This window comes from Battus philenor, unplaced genomic scaffold (genome assembly GCF_028537555.1).
Source record: "Battus philenor isolate CCGP_79_NKW_IND1 unplaced genomic scaffold, ilBatPhil1.0.hap1 SCAF_9, whole genome shotgun sequence".
Lineage (NCBI taxonomy): Eukaryota > Metazoa > Arthropoda > Insecta > Lepidoptera > Papilionidae > Battus > Battus philenor.
Genome location: NW_027181759.1, coordinates 15,085,067 through 15,105,982, shown reverse-complemented (window position 1 = coordinate 15,105,982; position 20,916 = coordinate 15,085,067). Strand labels below are relative to the sequence as shown.

Here is a 20,916-nt window from a genome sequence, read left to right as displayed (position 1 = left end):
TGTTACTAACTTTGTACTTAGTCATCCCTGAGAGTGATTGATTGCTTAAAAGTCTAAGTAAGTTAAGTTAAAAGTACACTGCAATGCAGATCAGATATCGACCAAACTTGTTCATTAATTTCCGCTACGAAGCATTTGCGAGATCTGTAAAATATAATGCCTTCAATAGTGGTCTAGGAACAAAGATGAGAGAAAGAAGATGGACAGGAGACGATTTGAACGTGAACAAAGATAGAGACATTAAAGTAACAGAAGGAGCGATCACAAGATTCATCGATGTGGCGAATACAGCAACTGCTACACAGATACTGACGTACAACCTGAGGATGGCAGTATGGAATATTGATGAGGGAGTGGTCGCATAAATCATAATCTTAAGTTAAGACGTTAAAATATATTAAGAAGCGTACTTTTTACATAAACATTATCCAATGCAAAAACGTGAGCATATAAATCGTATATACTAAAGGTTAATATAAAACGTCACGTACACTTTTGTCTGTGGAATCTAGATAGTAATAAAAAGAAATAAAAGGACAAAAGAAAATAGTTATGTAAGAGATTGTGAAGAATTAGAAAAAAAAAATTACCAGAGTTGTTACGTTCCTGCCACACACAGGCAAGAAAATATGAAACGCATGAAGCGTTTTATTTTATTCGTTTTCTCTTCCTTTTTTATTATTTAAATATTTAAAACGTTCTATTTTATAAAATTTATCTAAATAAATTCCACCTACGAATTAAAAAGTCAGCAAACTATATTAGAAATGGATCATTCAAGATTTTTGGCCAGAACCCTATTTTAATTTAAAAAAAAAAACATTACAGCGTATTTCATTGTAAATAATGCCAAATAAATTATGTAAAAAGATCAAAACTTATTTATTATTTAAGAAAAGAATTTATAATGGAAATTATATCTCATTGTAAGTGCCTGTCTACTTAAATATTTTCCAACGAAAACGAAATTGGATTAAAATTAAACCGTCCATCTACAGAGCAATTAAAATTTCATAACCGTCTTCTTCATTGCCCTCTGACGTTTGATTTATGAGAATTGGGAATGGAATAAGCAGAACATACCTTAAATTGATTAAACATTTTAACCACACTAATGTATCGTTAAAAAGCTATGATAGGATATTTATTTAACCTACATCTTCTGAAATCTATAATACACACGCTTGGAACATCGGTACATTTCTTTGTACAAACTTATTGATGGCGTATTATTTTAAAAAAAACTTTACTATTGCGCCGAAAATCTACATGAGTTTAATTTTCGATCTTTAAATTTCTAACGGAAATTTCTAGAAACTTCCTAACTAAATGTAATAGAAAAAAAGTAGTATGGAATACTGGAACAGCTTTCAGAGAAGTGTAAATTAAAAAAATTCTCATACATTCCCGAAGGTTGTATAATCTGTAAGGACGAAGCGACTAAAACGGAAATAAAAATTGTACAGTAATAAAAATAGCAAAATAGTGGCAGAAACTTTAGATAACTACTCGAGCTACTCTGTTCAGATAAAAGAGAGCTTTACTCCAATTCCGAACTTTAAGCTCGCAGCGACATATTAAAGTAACTTATACGTTATATCTCTCTTTTTAATTCTGTTCGGTTTCACGTCATAAATTCCTTTTAAAAATATAAAATAAATTTTTCTTCAAACGTTTAAAGTTGAATAATATTTTCCAGGACGGTAGACAATGTTATATTTTTGCAAAATGATTTCCCTAGAGCAAGCACGTCACAAGATAAAGGAAAAGTTTCTGATTTCTGATAGTAATTTGAATAGTTGAACTAAATTATGTTTGGGTTTTTGATATATTACGCGTAATTTGATAAAATATTTAATATTATAACTTTCAAAGTAAATTACTATTTATTTAGTGGAAAACCAAACAGAAATAGTAAAAGAAAGATTATTACACGTAAGAATAAAAATTATTATTTAAAATTGAAAACAAAACAGATTTAGAGCGGTAGCGATTAAACTAAATACAAAACTACTTTTAACTACGAAGGGTACACGGTAAGCCGGCACGCGATAAGTATAGCGATCCGAAAGAGAATGTTTCTGCACCAATCTGCCGGCGCTCGCGTCTGTTTAAAACCCACATCTAGGATCTGGTCCAACTTCTTAAGCGACAGCGATTTTGATTAAAATCAAAGGTATCGGTTCAAGATATTTTTAACAGCGATTTTAGTTGCTTTTTATTATGTGTAGTAAATTTACCACAAACTTTATACTCTAACAGTGGTAGAATGTCAATAAAATTGCTGATGAATTTACGAATATTCCGTGAATTTCATCCACCAAAGAACTTCACTGAAATATAAACAAAACAGTTTCTAAATTTGCGTTTTATCATTATCATTTCAGCCGAAGGATGTCCACAGCTGGGCATAAACTTTCCCACAAATTTCCAATAACACCGGTCGGAAGTAGCCGACATTCAACAAACTCCGAAGATCTCAACAAGGTCATTCGGACGTATGAGCGTACGGTACGTAGTCTTAACCTAAAGGCACCAGCGGATATCTGTTCTAAGCGCTAGGTTTGTTACATTCATTTACGAATCTTCTGTTTCGTGATTCGATCCCCTATAGAAATCCCAATTATATATTATACTCCACTTCATCGTCCGTTAAGCGACTGTGACTTTTTTTTTAATTTAATATTACAAAGTTTTTCTCTAACATAGTCAGAGCCTATATTTACTAAATTACAATTTCTAGACGGGGAGAGGGGGAAACCTCAAATGGACGCCTGGGAATGGAGGGCCCAGGCAGTGACAGACTTTTACTAACTAAGACCCCCCACCGTCGGCTCTGTTACAATTAAGTTTCTAGTTATTTTGCTTATTTTCTAATATTCCTTTAGTATTAACTCTTATTTATATTACACTTATTATTTTCTTAAGCTATTTACATGTTTTTATTTATCTATTCTTATAAGTGAATTCTACGTTAAATACTATTTCCTATCTGTCTATCCTTATACAATGCGACTGTGACTTTGCAAATAAGTACCTAAGTAAGGGATCACATTTACCTGCTGTATGTCATCATTAGTAATACATATAGATAGACTTTCATGCGATATACGGATCCGAGATGTGGTCACTTACGACAGGCTTTATAAGAAGGCTCAAGGGTCATCCAAGAGATCAATAGAGAGGGCTATGCTCGAAGATCTAATCGAAATAAAAAGATCCACAGGATAGCCAAGGTCACGGACATAGGTCGAAGAATTGTTCCTCTCAAATGGCGATCTTTGTATGACGTCTATGCCTTGCAGTGGGCGTCCATAGGCTGAAAAGAAGGAGAAGACAACTGATATGGCACTAAAATATATTTAAAAATGGGATGAGCAAAATATTTGAGGTTTTTCAATAATCAGAAATATTACCTGCGTAGACACATGTAAATCGTAGCAACGACTAATGTCGTCGATCCCAAGGGACCGGTGTTATGATTGCTTTCCCGTAAACCGATGTAGCAGTAATACTTTTGTGTTGTCGAACATGGCCCCGGGTGTATCGGATAAATTGCGTTATATTAGAAGCTCTATGTCAAAGGTAAATGGGATTTCAATGGTGTAAGTTCAGCAAAAATATGAATGTCAACTAACAACAACTAACAACTATTTATGTATTTACAAGTTATATGCATATAGGATACAAAAATCAACGTGTATATCTTACATACATATGTATATATTTATATGTAACTCTATTTTTTTCGATTAGAATGCGACAGGCCAATAAATTCCAGCAGTACAAAGTCTGCATGTACAGATTATAATAATATGTAAAATTTAATATGTAGTTATTTAAATTTGGAAAACGGAAAAATGGGTGGGTTAGTATGTACCATACAATAATTGACAGCAAGTGAGGTAAACATACACATGTTTATATCATTTACATATGTTCAACAAATTATCTTGTATAATTAATTAAAGTTGACTAATTTATTTAATGGAATCAGGCGTTACCTTGCCGAAGTCCATCCTAAGTAAGAAAAGGGCCAATATTTAGCCACTTCCGCACATGCAGTGGTAGTCGTGCAATAAAGTGCACCGCCCGCCAGCCCGCTGACAAATGCGTATAACTGCTTGCATTGTTGGTTAAACCAAACGTTTTAAGCTGCCACATAACATCCATGTAACATAACTCCTGAACAGGTGTAACATAACTCCTGAAGATGCCCCGTGGAAGGGTGAAACACGTATTGAGTGATTTGACGGTGGCAGTTGTGTAGTTCGCATTGTTTGCCGCATGCGCATTTGTCAGCGGGCTGGCGGGCGGTGTCCTTTGTTGCACGGATACCACTGCATGTGCGGAAGTGGCTAAATATTGGTCCTTTTCTTACTAAAGATGACTTAACTTTTTTTTAATAAAAATCAGAATTAAAATTATTATTTGAGCTTCATCTGTTAGCGTAATAGACAAAAATATTTCATAAAAAAAAATTAAAATTTCACAACGAAAATATTCTTCAATTAATAGAATATAAAACTTAGTTATTAAACCCAACGTCAGCTTAACTGATTGGAGCAAGGTAAACCGTGGAAACCTGCAAACTATCCAATGGACTAAGCAAATTTGGCGTTGTAAATACCTTTTATACGAAATTGACTAGAATTACAAAACACAAGAAATATTTTAATTAATCAAAATCCTGGATCTTTAATAATTCGTGATCCGTTCAATTGAAATTGTACCAAGAAGAGAAGGCTCTCACGGTCTGAATACACCAACCTTTCATAATGTTAAAATAATTGGCTACAACAGTAAAATTTATTTTAATTTTGACTGCAAAATCTGGCTATTATCTGCTAGAGTATTGAATTTTTTACAGCCTCATAGCCAGGGAGAGTGGAAATAGCCTTGAGATAACTGGGTTTGATTATAAAAGTCAAAGACGTCACGTCTAAGAGGCTTTAGTGCCATCAGTTGGTCGGACAAAATTTACGTGATATTCTACACTTAACTTCACGCTTGGCACCACTATGCCAAAGACAGAAGCAGCGAATGAAGGCAAAGCGAACACGAAGTCTAAATCCTAAGGTAATATATATTTAAGTAAATAATTATTTCAAACTTAACACTCTAAGGCTAGGATAATTTATTATGTTAGTTCAGTTAGACAACGACAGATGGCGCTATTTTTTTTAAATAAAGAATTTGACAGTGGAAAAATGATTTATTATTTCTACATACGATGCAACGATGCCATTGTACTCTGTACTCTCATATATTACTGTTTCTGCTTAAAATGTCTGCGATCCACAATCATTCATAACTTAATTGACACGTCTGAGTACGGTTATTGGAAAGAAGGTTAACGTTCTGGAGAGCCTACATATCAAGGGTAAATATACCAATGTCAATAAACTCTACTACGGTAGGATAAACTGAAAGCCTTCACGATATTATATCTAATCCCAAAAAAATAATACCTTGACTGTAAAAAGAGAGAACGACTACTCTACCTGGAGAACAGAAGTTGAAAGAGAGATTATAAATGCTGTTAAGTCGATATCAATTGTATAATCATCTGCCACTATCGACTACTGGCAAAGTCTTTTCATCTAGGGTACAATTTAATTAGATCCTTTACTTTTATTTACATATTATAGAAAACTTATACCTTAATTATTTTCTTAATATTATTCCTTTTAATTTTAGTCGAATTTACATTTTATTTTATGCTCTACAATTTATTTTCTCTTACATTTTAAAACACTTACCATCTAACTTTTGATACCCTTGGTGTTCATGTAATCCTTTTGAGAATATAGTGCATTTAGTACACATTTAAAACAATTGCTTAATTTTTATTGTTTTATTACGTTTTACTATTAACATTTTAACATTTCTTTCCATTTTTGCGCTCTTATTAGCCGCTCCTGATTGATGCGTAGATGCTAATTATTTCCTTTCTTGGGTTCAGCCAACTATCGCTCCCAGCCAACGCTTCAACTACTATTTTTTCAATGAAGGCGAGAACAGGAGATACGGCCTAAATGCCCCATTGGAGAGAGTCTCTGGTATCGCGACGAGGTCTAATCACCTACTTTTATCTGGTATTAACTACACAATTTATAAAAAAAAAGTACGTAGCAGCTCTACGAATGCTTTTTGTAGCACCTCTACGAATGATTTTCGTAGCACCTCTACAAATTTTTTTCGTAGCACCTCTACGAATGGTTTTCGTAGCTGACCTACGAAAAAATTTTAGAAAATACTCGTAGCTTCTAGTAATAATTATCCAAGGTTCTGGTAATAATTTATTTACCTACTAAGAAACTGTAACAATAATATACATTGTAATAATGCACGAACATCCTATTAAATGCCTACCATCAAGAATCCAGTGTAATTTATTAGGGTTAAAGTTAAACGAATAAATCCCTGTAAACGCAGATCTAATTAACTCAGGCCGCGACGGTGAACCGTAATTGATAAAATTAATTTGAAACACGCTGTGAATCGTAGGAACGTGTTATAATTACTATATTTCAAAATGGATTTTAAATTTACAGAGTTAAAGTGTAATTTTGCGTAGCACTTGTATAACACATGCTCGGTAAATTCTCATTATAATAATTAATACCTATTACCTGGACCATCAAGATCTAGATCTCAGAATGATGTAGAAGTAATTTATGTTGAACTCTATTTAAAGGTTCTATGGGCTTAAAAAGCGACTTGGTCTTATATGAACCCACAACTAACTTTTTATATATGCTCTTAATACAACAGAGCAATTGATTTGTAGGCTTTATTATCACTTTCATCGCCAACACATACAACACACAAGACATTTTTATGATAAGTATAAAAATTATTTATTAATATATACCGCCGTTAAATACCTTAAAATACGAAATATTATATTAAGAATTTTATATATTATATACAGATTTAAGATCCCTAGCCAACTTGCATGTCAACTACTTTTAAATATTTATCTGTGTTAAAAACGTGTACCAATAATGTTGATTTATTTAATTATTAACACTTTCTTGTACACCACAGACAATAAATAGAGGGAAAAAAAGAAATAATTCATATGGTACAAGAGGGAGTCTTATCGTTTGAGGCGATCTTTACCAGACAACCTTTAGATCGAGAGTTTAGGGTGTACTTACATACTAATACATATATATATATATATATATATATATATATATATATATATACACAAACATACAAGAATACTTACATATACATAGCTATATATATGTGTAAAAAATTGGAAGACCAGTAAAGTAATATCCCTTTCTTAAGTTAAATTCACACGACTACATTTTTAACAAGTGTTTATTTCTAATCAACAATATATCTACCATCGTTATCAACAACCTTTTGCCGTCTAGTGTACAAATTTTCAATGCTGATGCAGTAAACACTAATCGGTTTTATATAGGTCAACAGAAACGACATTACTTTCCGGTCCTCCTAATAATTACTTCATGAATTCGTTACTTATTGTGTTGTTGAGTGAGTGTTCAAGATTTTGATATAAACAAGTCGTCTACCTGGTTGTATCACGTACAAAAGTAGAGTAGCTTTACCAGCTATGTAAATATACAAAAAAACCGACTGCAATAAAAATATTTATACGCACGTACAATTAATTGGACAGTAACAAAAAGGAACATCATTGCGGCGACCATTAAGTGAAATTGAAAACTTGTGTTATGAATACAAAACGTGGTACGTTTTATTCCCCTGTAAACATTTTGTTTTTCGCAGCTTGATTACCTTTTTACGACTACCGTTGTATTTATAAATTGTATCATTGTATTTAACCTACATTTATGTAATTCAATTATTTTTTTTATTTAAAACTAGTTGAAGTTGAGTGGCTCAGTGGTTGAAGACGAACTGACGATCGTAGGTTACAGGTTCGATTGCAGAGATACAATAATATATATATATATATATATATATGTAATGCGTAGTTCATTTGCAAGTAAATGAACCATAACATACCTATTCACTTCTTTAAAGCCTTTACTTATTTTACATCATCCTGTATAAATCACTATAATATATGTTATATTAGATTATTTTTTCAGCAGTGACAGCCCAGTGGTAAAGGACTGAGACTTGCGATCGTAGATAGCGGATTCGATTTCCGGGATAGTCTTTTATAAAATTCACACATTGTGCATTAATTACATGAAATTACCACTGCACACGAACAATTCTGAGGTTTCAGAGTTTCTTTCATTCAGAGTTTTCAGAGGATGAGTATCGACGTCCTCTGCATACCTTAATACCACACTGCGATCGCCAACTCGCCGGCCAAGCGTGGCGATTATAACTTATCCTCACGCAGACATCTTAGAGGCCAATGTCTTGTAATGAGCGAGTACAACGGATGGCCGTTGGGTCCAAAAGCTTTCGAATGGTGACCACTAGCTGGTAGACGCTGCGTGGGTAGGTCCCCCACTAGTTCGACCGACGACATAGTTCAATTTGCGAGAAGTAGTTGGAAGTGAGCAGCACAATACCGGTCAGGACAATCTTTGGAGTCATGTGCCTTTCAGTGGGCTTCCATCGGCTGAATAGAAGAAGAGAAAGGTTTAGAATGATACTTTTTACGGCTTAATTCCAACGCTGGCCATAGACCTCTGCCACGGATTTCCAATAAGGCAAGAAGAAGAACAACATCTGTTCGCCTTGCGGGTGGACGTTAAACTTTGTGCTTAACGATTCATGGTCTCCCTTCCATAACTTTAAGGACCCCTGCTGCCATTAATTCAGCGTAGTTTATCCTACCTCCTGCCAATTCAACTTGTCAATTCGTAAGACTATGTCGATAATTTTCATTTGGCTACGTCTCTTTATTCCTAATTCGTTCTCTTAGATATAACCTGAGGGTACCTTGTTCCAATTTTAAAACTGCCTCCTTTAAATTATTATTGAACTGGCCAGTTTTAAAACCTGACAGTGGTATCCTCCTAAAATAGTTGTAAAGAAACTAGTTTCTTAAATAATTCTATTTTGTATTTTACCGCGCTTATTTAATGTCGGTAAAGCAGTCGATGTTTAACCTTGACACTTCATAGATGGCGCTGTTATTAATAGCGTTATAATGGCATCCATTGCAGTCGCCAGTCGGTAAAGCAGTTGGTATCTAAGATGACAAAGTGATAATTTAAAACATGGAAGAATACACTTTTAAAAGGAATCGACAATTTAAATAATAAACAACTTTATGCCGTTTCTTATTTTGGAAGCATATATCTACATAAACGAGAGAAATTAACGTATACGGTTACAATTTATTATCTGTCCAACTAGACGATACTGCAACAAGTGAATCCTTACACACACAAATCCATTCCGAATTATATTTCGAACGATCGCATTAGACGCTCTACCGTATTAATCAAATACGTCGAAATATCGTGTGGGCGGATGCAATTTGTGTATTTATATGCAAATACAACGACCAACAAGTAAATACCAACCAAAATTACTTTCAATTCAATTGACTAGATAGAATTTCAAATGATAGATTTACCAACAATCTCGTACCAGAGATTTATCGGAAAATCATGTTAAATAGTTAGCGCTGTGTTCCTTTTGTTTTTAATTAAAATTAATAATAAATACATTTAAAAAACTTTTAAGTTAAGCGGTTTTAGATACCCATATTGTGGTGGTTGTGAAAAAATATGTACCTAGTCCGCCATATTGGAACGGCGTCCATCTTGAATTTTAAATTTTGACATAATCATCGTGTTTTACTAGTGTAGCCCTTTCATTTGATACCCATATTGAGGGGGTTAAGGAAAAATATGTAATCCGCCATTTTGTATAGGCGGCCATCTTAGATTTATAATGTTATTGATTTTATTATATTGTATTGTCATCTAAATTAAATGTGTGTACCAAATTTCAGATCAATCTAACAACGGGAAGGTGCTTAAATTTCAATTTCTAATTTTGACCCAAATAAATAAACAAATAAATTCCGTACGGGTCGTTCTAAATGAAACCGTTTAATAAAGAGGATTACATTTATTTTACAAAGATTTGTAGGTTAGAGTTTAAAAGCTTTATTATTGATTTTTTTTAATTTATTGGAACGTATTATGATACATTAAAACGTGTGATACAGTGTTAAGAAAATAAAAAGTTTTAGATAAATAAACACAATTTATAATAAACAAAATGTAATATCCTATAGTTATTCGTTGAAGGTAGGTGAAATATAAACGGAATTCAAAGAATGAAATGGTATAAACGAAATTTTGACAAACAAAAGATGAATGAATTGATGACATTAACATAGAAGGAATAGGTAACTGTTATCTCTGTGTATCCAGGACAGAGGGAGTACGAAAGCTACCCAATAGCAGGACCCATATAAAAAATAATATTGATATTTTCGTAAAAGCAAATGATCCATGCAATATGAAACTTAATGTTATTTTTTTTATTTAATATTCTTTATTGTACACGATGAGATACATTTAATAAGTTTTACAATTATATACAGAAAAGTACAATGGGCGGTCTTATCACACAAGGCAATCTCTTACAGACAACCATAATAAGGAAAAGATAAAAGTACTTATAAAGGGTAGTTCACGTGTACAAAAAAAAATACATATTCACAAACAAATGAACATAAATATGCATAAACATACATAGACATACATACTTAAACATACATACATACATACGTATATAACATATATAGTTATAATAAAAAAGGTTTAATACATATTATAAATATAATACAATAATAAATAAAAACATGTAACTGACTTCGATCAGTATTGGTTCGATCGCACTTGCCTCGGAAAGAAGCAAAAGAAGAAAAAGAAATGAACTAAGAGATAGATTATTATAGGTCTGGTAAATGGTTCTTAACCTTTTTCTTGAAAATAGGTAGTGAGTTACTTAATGTTAATATAGTAAGAACCGTTTTCAAAATACTTATTACATCGCTAGTGCAACTGATGTATTAGTGTCGACCACAAGCCGAGGTAGATGAAACGAACAATTATCAAATGTCAATAGTGTTTATAAATTATCATTACGTCATTCTCGGTGGCCAGAGTTTCACATATACGTCTCCAAATACAGGGTGATCGGTTGAAGTTGTTAAAACTTTAAAGGTGGTGAATTTTTAGCACATTTGTCAGCAATATGTAATTGAAGCTTTTATACCAATCACCTTCATAAAGTGATAATTTATAAATGTGATTGGAATGCGACTTTAACATCTGTGAGTAAGTATGTAAGGACAGATAGTAAACCATAATTATATATATATATATATATATATATATATAGAGAGAGAGAGAGAGAGTAATCATAATTTTAAAAGCAATTTTGTTTACTTTTTAATCATTTCCTTATTTATGTTTTCTAAAACCATAGATTTTTAGATATGTTGTACTATATATAAACATTATTTGATAGTAATCAGTGGGTAGATCTCCTTACCTCCTCCCTTGTAGTGGGCATTATTGGCAGGGCAGTATTGGCAAAAAAAAAGTTTTAAAACATTTTTTTTATCAAATAAACTATAATTTAAACTTCTAAAGCTTTTGCAAGAGTAATCTGTTTTTGGGGACGTATATGTGAAACTCTGGTCTCCGGGAATGCCATAATAAAAATTATATGAGCTACCGCTGCTGAAAAAATAATTTAATGTAATATATTTTACAATAATCATTTTATACAGTATGATTTAAAATTAATAGTAAAACTTTAAAGAGGTTAATTGGTTATTTAATGTCAATTGAGCTACGTGCTACATAATAAATTAATTAATATTTTTAATTAATTAAATGCGCATTTCACGACTGAAAAGTTTCGTTACTTTAAAGTTAAAGTGTCCTAAGTAAACGTTTAATATAAACAAACCGTCGACGTAACTCGACCCTTCCAAATCGTATATTATTCGACTGAACAATGAAATCCGTGGAGTCGTAACAAAAATCAACATAACAAAGATTTATATAAACAATATATATTATTTATATGACAATTAAAACCAAAATAAAGGAGTTTTTTATATCTCTTTTATTTATTTACTTTAATTATTGTGTATCTGCCCAAGCGTGTTTTAGATCTTTCCTTGAGTATACGCGAGCACGTTGGGAAGAAAAAGATAGCCAAGATTAGTATAAGAAGGTGTAGTCACATATAAATAAAGATTCCGACGAAGATTGCTACGGAATCCAAATCGTCGTTCGAATTTTAAATCGAAGTAGTAATGATTTTATATAGAAGTATTGTGGCAACTACATGTCCCTTAATCATCTTTGTAGCAACTACATCACCTTAATTATGTCATCGGTCTACCTTGTAGAGGGCGTGCCCATAATCTGTCTACCTACTCGTGGTTGCCAGTCGAGATCGAGAACGTTCCGGCCCCTACGAGCAACGGTTGCACGAGTGATATGCCTCACCCACTGTCACTTCACATGAGCAATTCTTCAAGCTACATTATATATGTATACTAGCTGATCCCGCAAACGTTGTTTTGCAAAAAAAAATTGATATTTTAATTTACAAATAAAAAATAAGGGTTGATCGTAGAGGGGAAAATTTATGGTTGTATGTATTCTTGTATGCTGTATCATAAAAAAATAAAAACAAAAAATTTCGTTAAAAAAATTAAAAAAATTTTTTAAGTGTGAACAACCTTTATCACTTAGGGGTATAGAAAATAGATAGTAGATTCTCAGACCTACTGAATACGCATTTTAAATTTGGTAAAAATCAGTCAAGCCGTTTCAGAGGAGTTCAAGTTACGAACACCGTGACACGAGAATTTTTTTTATACGAGAATTTATATATATATATATATATATATATATATATATATATATATATATATATATATATACGGCTGAGTTTCTTCCGTCTGTTTTTCCCAGGTCTTAGGTATTACACATTCGAAAAGGTGGTAGACGCCCAACTGAAGTTAAATAAAGGATTATTTTTCTAGAAATTTAAAACGATATCTAAAACACGTATTGCGTCTAACGCTATCAGAAGAGAAATGTGACCATCGTTCTGGACAACAGTCGTCGCTTTATCGAACTCATAGAACTTTCAATACAGGACGTAGGCTTTTCCTTTTTCACTCATACTCTACCCCGCTGTTTAACATGTGGTATTTTCTCTAGAACCTTAATGATTAAATTGTGCATAATATGAAGCCTGTTTACTGTAACTTCAACTTATTGATCCTTTTCATTAATTTACGTTAATAAATAATGACAGTAATCTTTTAAAATTGAACAAAAGATTTCAATTTAGTTTAATTGGTATTATTAAAAAAAATACTACCTTTTTTTATAAAAAGCTCACCCGGAGAGACATAATAATTCAAAGCACTCATTTCACTTTCAAATCACAAAGTGACTTTTCAATTAACAAAGTGGCCGCCGACCCGGACTTCGACGGAAATGGATTTGTTAAACGAGAACAAAAGCTTTTCAAATGTCTCATATAGATACTAGTTGGTTCCCGCATATCTTCCTGTTTTAAAATATAAATTCTCTCTAATTACATATTTTTAACTCATTCAATTAAAAATCTAATATGTATCTATATTATCTTTATTATTATAGATATTGTAACGTTGCAAGTTAACGTCCCATAAATCTTAGTTAAAATTTTAACCAAAAAAATATTATCACGAGAAACGTCTCATAAATCGCAATACAGCAAAAAATTGTTCAACCCTTAGCGGGTAACGGTACGTCTCAAGTGGCGTGGGGTCGTGGGAGCATGCTATTGGTTTAACGGATCTTTGTTTTTATAACAAAAATTCCAATGCGCCCGCGCACCAGCACACAGAGTTTACACCAGTGCTCGAGAGAAGGATCCAGGCCTCGGTCGCGTTCACTAGCTAGGTGTCGTCTCACGCGCCGACGCACACTCTTTGTGTCGGTTGCGTTCACCAGCTATGTGTCTTCACACGCGCCGGGGCCAATTAGAATTTACGTTATAAATTCACGCCTTGGTCCTATTCATTCTCTGGGCATCATTTAGTTCACACCACAACCTTTACATCGCCTCGCACCCCAAAGGGGTGCGAGTTTTACGCTGCGACTTTGATACTGCTACCTTTATACTGCAAGGTTAATACTGCAAAGTTTACACTGCGACTTTTATGCTACGTCTTTTATACTACAAGTTTTACACTGCAAGTTTTATACTGCAAGTTTTACATTGCAAGTTTTACACTGTTGAAATTATATCACCGTGCACCGGAACCGACACATACTGCAACCTACCGGCGCTCCCTGCTCTCGACTTGCTGCCGCCTGACCAGTCCTGGGAGATCGTGCGGCTGGCTACCACCACCATCAGGGGAGTACCGAGCTGCGATGTAAAATTAGACCAGGCCTTCTGCCCACTACCCTTAATTAATTAAATATATACATACTTTTCTTCTTGTGCCTTTCTATTGGCCTATCTGCCACTACCCATTTTAAAAATAAAAATATATTTTTCTTCTACTGTTACCCTTTCATTATTAATTATTTTCCTCTAAAAACGGCACAATATACATCGTGAGAATTTTATCAACTCTTGGACAAAGTCCTCTTTCTTAACTTTCCAATAAAACTAATAACAAGCAATCTGCATTTATAGTCTTCTGAATACCACAATGACATATGTCCACTTTGGACATAGACATCATAAGCCAGAAGTCAGCTGTTCTGCACATTTTGCGGTCTTTTCATATATAAACGATTTTGTTTAGGTCAGAAAACATCTCATGCGCCTGTGACTTGACTCTATTGGTCGAGGAATGAAAATGAATAAAAAAAAAGTTAAATAAAGAAACACTCAACTAAAATAGATATAACAGCATGCCAAATGTCATCTATTTTATGTTTAGATGGTGCGCAAAAGTAATATAAATAAAGTAATAATGAAATAAATAAATATCTAATATATAAAATTTCCGTGTCACAATGTTAGTTACCGTACTCCTCCGAAACGACTGGACCGATTTTTACCAAATTTTATATGCGTATTCAATGGGTCTGAGAATCGGCTACTATCTATTTTCCATACCCCTAAGTGATAAGGGTTGTTCACCTTCAAAATTTTTTTTTATGCATTAAAAAAAATTAAGCATTAAAAATACATAATCATACATTATCACCCCTCTACGATCAACTCTTTATTTTTTTATTTACGGGATCAGCTAGTTATTGTATAAAAATAGATTAAATAGTACAAGGTAAAGTAAATAACACGCTATTTAGGAAAGCCTTACTGCATAAGGCTTTCCACAATAGCGTGGAAAGCGGGCAAAGGTAAAACGATGTAAAAATAGAAATAGGTTGATATAAATATATAAATATAGTAAGACAATTACTTACTTACTTACTCCGCTGGTTCAGTGACCCAAAGTGGGTCTTGGCCTCCGAAGCGAGAGACTTCCACTTCCCTCTATCTTGCGCCGTCGTCTGCTATTGGTTGACACCCAATTCGCGCAAGCCTGCCTCAACGCGATCGATCCAGCGATACCTGGGTCTACCCACTGGTCTTCGACCCCTCGGTTTTTCCAGGTACGCTACCTTCACCCTCCGATCTGATCCCATTCGCTCCAAGTGACCAAGCCAGCGGATTCGTTGAGCTTTATATTCGCCGATGATATTTGGCTAAACTAAAGTCTCTATTTCGGCATTCTTTCGGAGCCTCCAAGATCCATCTTGATTTCTCGCTGGTCTCAAGATCTTCCGCATGATTTTGCGTTCCGTCACTAACAAGACAATAGTAAGACAATTGAAGAATTAGAATAGAGTTAACCTAATATTATAAAAAGTCTGACAATTAACGGTAGAGATGAGAGGGCATGAGAAAAACAGGTCGAAAGTCATATATAGGCTGCCAAATGTATGTATGAAAGGTAAGAAATCTATATCTGTGGACCTCCTACGACTATTTTTGACTTTGCAATACTCTCATGCCATTACGTAAAATAGATTGAATTGAATTATATTCTGCGTAACTTCATTGTAACATATGAAAATAACTTATGTTAAGTTACAGTTAATATCCGTACTTTGAAGTTGTCGCTTCAAAAACTTCGCGACAATATTTCATCTTGAACGAATGATAATTTTAATATTACAGTGATTTATGAGGAAAGTTTTCCATGACGTCAGCCTCCACTATTAGACGATGAAAAATTACAATACTTATACTTAATGTAGATTATTTTTAAAGGCTTTGTTTAAAGTAAATTGAGATTTAAGCCTTCGTCTTTTTATTTATCATTCTTAATAGATGTATAATTGTAGTCATATATTAAATGTTATTTTATTTCTTTTTCTTATCAGCATATGATGCCCACTGCAAGGTACAGACCTCCTCGCAAACTTCGCCACAATATCTAGTCCTGAACTGCCTGCATCCAACTTACACCGCGTTAACCAGCTTCCGTAATCATCACTCTGAAACCTTTTTAACACGTTCACTGCGGCTTGAGGCCGATTCAGCCTCATGGTAGACTTTGCACTGGTGCGGCGCGTAAAACTCGTGTTTTCTCTCTAGTGCGGCGGCTGTTTACACTCAACCGAAACATGAGGCAGAAAAGGCCTCAACCGCACTACTAGGAAGTTCAGCTTGAGGCTGATTCGACCTCAGCCGCACCAGCTGAAAGTTCTTCAAAATTGGGCCCGCAGTGAACGTGTTAATACAATAGTCGTCGATTGCAACAAGTCGGTACCCACTGATACCTCACACTAGCAAATCTTCGAGATACATCCGTAATACTAGTTCTTCTACGGATCTCCTCATTTCTTATTCGGTGCAAGCGAAACTTCGAACATAGCCTTCTCCGTGTTCTCTGGAAAGCCTAGAGCCTTCTTATTAGGCTCATCGTAAGTGACCACGTCTTAGATACGAAGGCCTCCGGCAACACTCATTGATCAAAGACCTTCGTCTTCAGACATTGCTTTATTTTGAACGAGAACAGGTTTCGAAGCTTTCTGAACGCTGCCGCTATAAACTAGTTGTTACCAACCGATGGAGTGGATTAAACCTTCAGAATGAAATTAGTGTCACTACTTATTTGACAAATTTTCAGTCTTTTATTTTAATGCAGAATTCGTCTTCCCTGTCATCATGTTCCATGTGCACCAGATTCCTTTCTTTTGTGCCTATCAAAATCTCGCGTTTACCGCAACACACCACGCAACTTACAAATCTTGAAAGCTTACATGGAAGAAGATATCGACAATTCAGAGCCAGGTGTTTTGCGAGCAATGATTCAAAATGCAGTAAAACGAATGCTATTCGGGAGATGGCAACTTAAGTGATATATATGCATAAATATATACATATAAATATATATATATTTATATATATATATTCACAATGTCAAGAATAACATAACTAAATGGCTGCCGGTACAATTTATGACATTACTTTTGCACCGCCTATTATAAAAATGTACATAAAAACGACTTGATCTTTTATTTGTTTTCGAATATTTTATAGGCAGTTCTTAGGTCAAGAAAACTATAGTCAATTGCATAAAAATCTGGTTATATCCCAGTAAATAAAATTGTAAATAATTCCAAACATTTTAAAAAGAATTAAGAATATTTATTTAAAACATGCCAAAAGCTACACATAGTTTATATGTGTACGTGAATTTTATTTAGAAAGACGTTCTTTACGTTCTGTCTTGGATTACAAGCCTTGCAACGAAGAGCTCATGAAAGAGATTTTTGGCTTTTGCGTTTAAATTCCAAACAGAGTAAGGCATATATTTATTTTTGTAATACAAATTCCTCTTTAAAGTTGAATTTGTTCTTTATTTAAAAATATATTTTCAAAAATAGATTATCGTATGTGCTAATGTTACGATAGTGTTTTAACAATATTGACATAACACTGGCAGCTACAACCCTGTGATTGAGGACTACGACTTGCGATTGTAGATCGCGGGTTCGATTCTCAGGAGACAGTTTTGTTTGAATTACGCTTTTTATTATTAATTACGAAGTTGCCAGTACTCACATCCTTTTCAGAGAACAGGCAACGAGTTCTTTTACACACCATAATACTACACTGCGATCGCCAACATGCCTATTTTTTTTTAAGGACCCCGTTATTGGGAGCCTTTCGTACCCCCTATCATGTGTGGGACAGGGACTCGGTAACTTTTATTTAATTTTTTCACAGATATTTTTATTTTCTTTCTCTTTTTCATGCGTCATATTATCTTTCATTCGTTTCATTCTTTTTACAATTCTACTGTCTTTTCCTTTCGCTCTGTATCGCCTTTCATTCATTCCTCATTACTTTTTACATTTTCTTATATTTTATTATTATTCTATATCACCTTTTTTAATTTTATCACTTTATTTTGTGTTATCTTAGTTAATTTTTATTTTTATCTATTACCTTGCTAATTATTACTCTGCAGAGTGAGAGAAAGTCTTTCTTTATTGTCTCTTCTCTAATCAGGGAGGCTATTGATTCCTCTCTGTTTTTTACGCCCGACCGGCACTCGAAGTCAAACCAGAGTCCCCCGAATGCAGGACACTGCACCACAACACGCCTATTAAGCGCGATTATGGTAAATCCCCCTATGATATCTAATTATAATTGTATAATGTCCACTGCTGTTCAATAACGAAGCAGGTAATCCAGCTCTTCACGAGGCACGGGAGGTTCTCCGAGTACCTTCAACGGTTTAAGCTCAGGGAGGACCCCTCGTGCTTCTGCGAATCGTGGACCAGACCGTGGTCCACCTGGTAGTCCACTATACCGCATTCGGAGGACTCCGGGTCGACTCCGAATGCCAGTCAGACAGTAAGGTTAGCGAGGACTCGCTAATCAAAGACAAGAAAGCAAGACCAACCTTCCTAAAAATGCGCAGAACAATTACGGAAAACGTGAGAAAAGGAAAAAGGTTGAGCTAAAATTAAAAAAAAATGTAAAAATATGCAAGGAAATAAAATAATACCTATAAAAATGTATACCTAGAATAGATCAAAAATGTGATATAGAATAAAAACAAAGGAATTGTAAAAGTTAAAGTATGAGGAGGAGAAATAATGATATCAAATAAAAGGACAAATGAATATGAAAGAGAAAGAAAGAAGAATTGCAGAAAGAAGGAAAATGAAGGAATGAAAGATCATAAGAAGAAATAAGAGCGCGAAAAAAAATATTAAATAAAAACAAAGTACCTGTCCCACAATAAATAGGAGAGTACGAAGGGTATAAAAGAGGCCTTATAAGAAAAACGAAGCAGAAAAAGGCTATACAAAAACTGGATATGTCCTACTCCTCCACAAGCCAGTTAATTGAGTTATTAATAGATTTTTTAAATCAATGATAATTTCTAAATTTATTTTTTGTCGGTGGCAAAGTTTGTAATAGACATTTTTTAAATATTTTTAGCGAAAAAGCTAAATAAAACTCACTAAAATGAATTGAAGAAAAATCAAATTCAATAAATATAATTGAATTTATTATAATACTACCGAATTTTCAAATGAATACATTCGAATGGAACGCGATTATATCGCAAAAAACTTTTATTGTGTGCGAGAATAGAAATTCTTTAAACATTTTATAAATAGAATTTTTATACGAATGTCAAACATAGGGCGTCAGATGACGTGGGTGTACGCGAATATAAAAAAAATGGCGATTTCATTTCAAGATCTAAATATTTTTTTAAATTGAGAATATCCTTTTTGACGATATCTGAAATTGCAAAAAAAATATCTCGTGGCCTTTTTTACCGAAATGTATTTAAAATTAACACTAAAAAAATATGCTCTACATCTTTTCAGCTGATAGACGTTCACTGCAAGACAGAGAGTTCATCCACACAAGAACCTTTCTGTCTTAACGGCTACTTCACACGAGCAATTCTTCGAGGTACATCAGTGTCTTTGGTATTTCTATGGACCTCCTCATTTTTGATTTGAACTTGCAGCGAAACTCCAAGTACAAACACATTTCACCACCACCATCAACCACCACCGTGTGGTTTGGCACTAATCGGTGTAACATTACTCCTGAAGATGCCCCGTGGAGGGGTGAAACACGTGTTGAGTGATTTAAAGGTGGTAGTTGTGTAATTCGCATTGATTGCCGCACGCGCATTTATCAGCGTACTAGCGGGCAGTAAACTTTATTGCACGACTACTGCTACATAGTGGAAGTAGCTATACATTAGTCCTTTTCTGACTATTTATTAATTGTATTTACTAAAAAAATATACTTATTTATGTTGTCTTTAATCATACATATGTATATGCATGCATAATAGTTAAACTATAAAAGGAATATTATTAAAGTTTTAATACATGTTAAATAAATAAGTAACAAAATATGAACTAAGGTTCCACCGAGACTTGAACTCGGATCGCTGGATTCAGAGTCCAGAGTGCTAACCATTACACCATGGAACCCATAGTGAACGCTTTCAAATATTTACTTCTATATTTAATCTATTATTTACTGAAACAAATTTTAATTTTAATGTATCTATTTGTCGTAATAGACTTTGTACGTATAGAAGTTATTAGCATAAAGCATTTGAATATAAAAAAGTAAATTAATCTTGCATATTTCAGAGTGCTTTATGTAGCTATTTCAATTTGAAATAAAAATAAAAATTTGTATAGTGATAATATAAATTTATAGCGCATGATATGTGAGCTTGATAATTCTAATATCAAAAAAGAAACTTTTTATAACGTGTAAATAACTTTTTTAAATAAATGAATTCTGTAATGTTCTTATCAAATTAAGGCTTTATTTAATAGAAAGAGGAATTAATATTTATATGTATAAATAATTTATATGTTGTTGCAATTTATAGCTTTCTGTTGTAGAGTCGTGTAAACTGAATCATTACTA

General features: G+C 33.6%; 1 non-coding gene across 1 annotated transcript; it reads right to left on the bottom strand.

Annotated features, from left to right (window-relative positions):
• Window positions 1-20,393: 20,393 nt before the first annotated feature.
• On the bottom strand, window positions 20,394-20,465 carry TRNAQ-CUG (transfer RNA glutamine (anticodon CUG)). The gene has a single exon. It is a non-coding gene; the product is annotated as a tRNA-Gln (tRNA).
• Window positions 20,466-20,916: the final 451 nt, after the last annotated feature.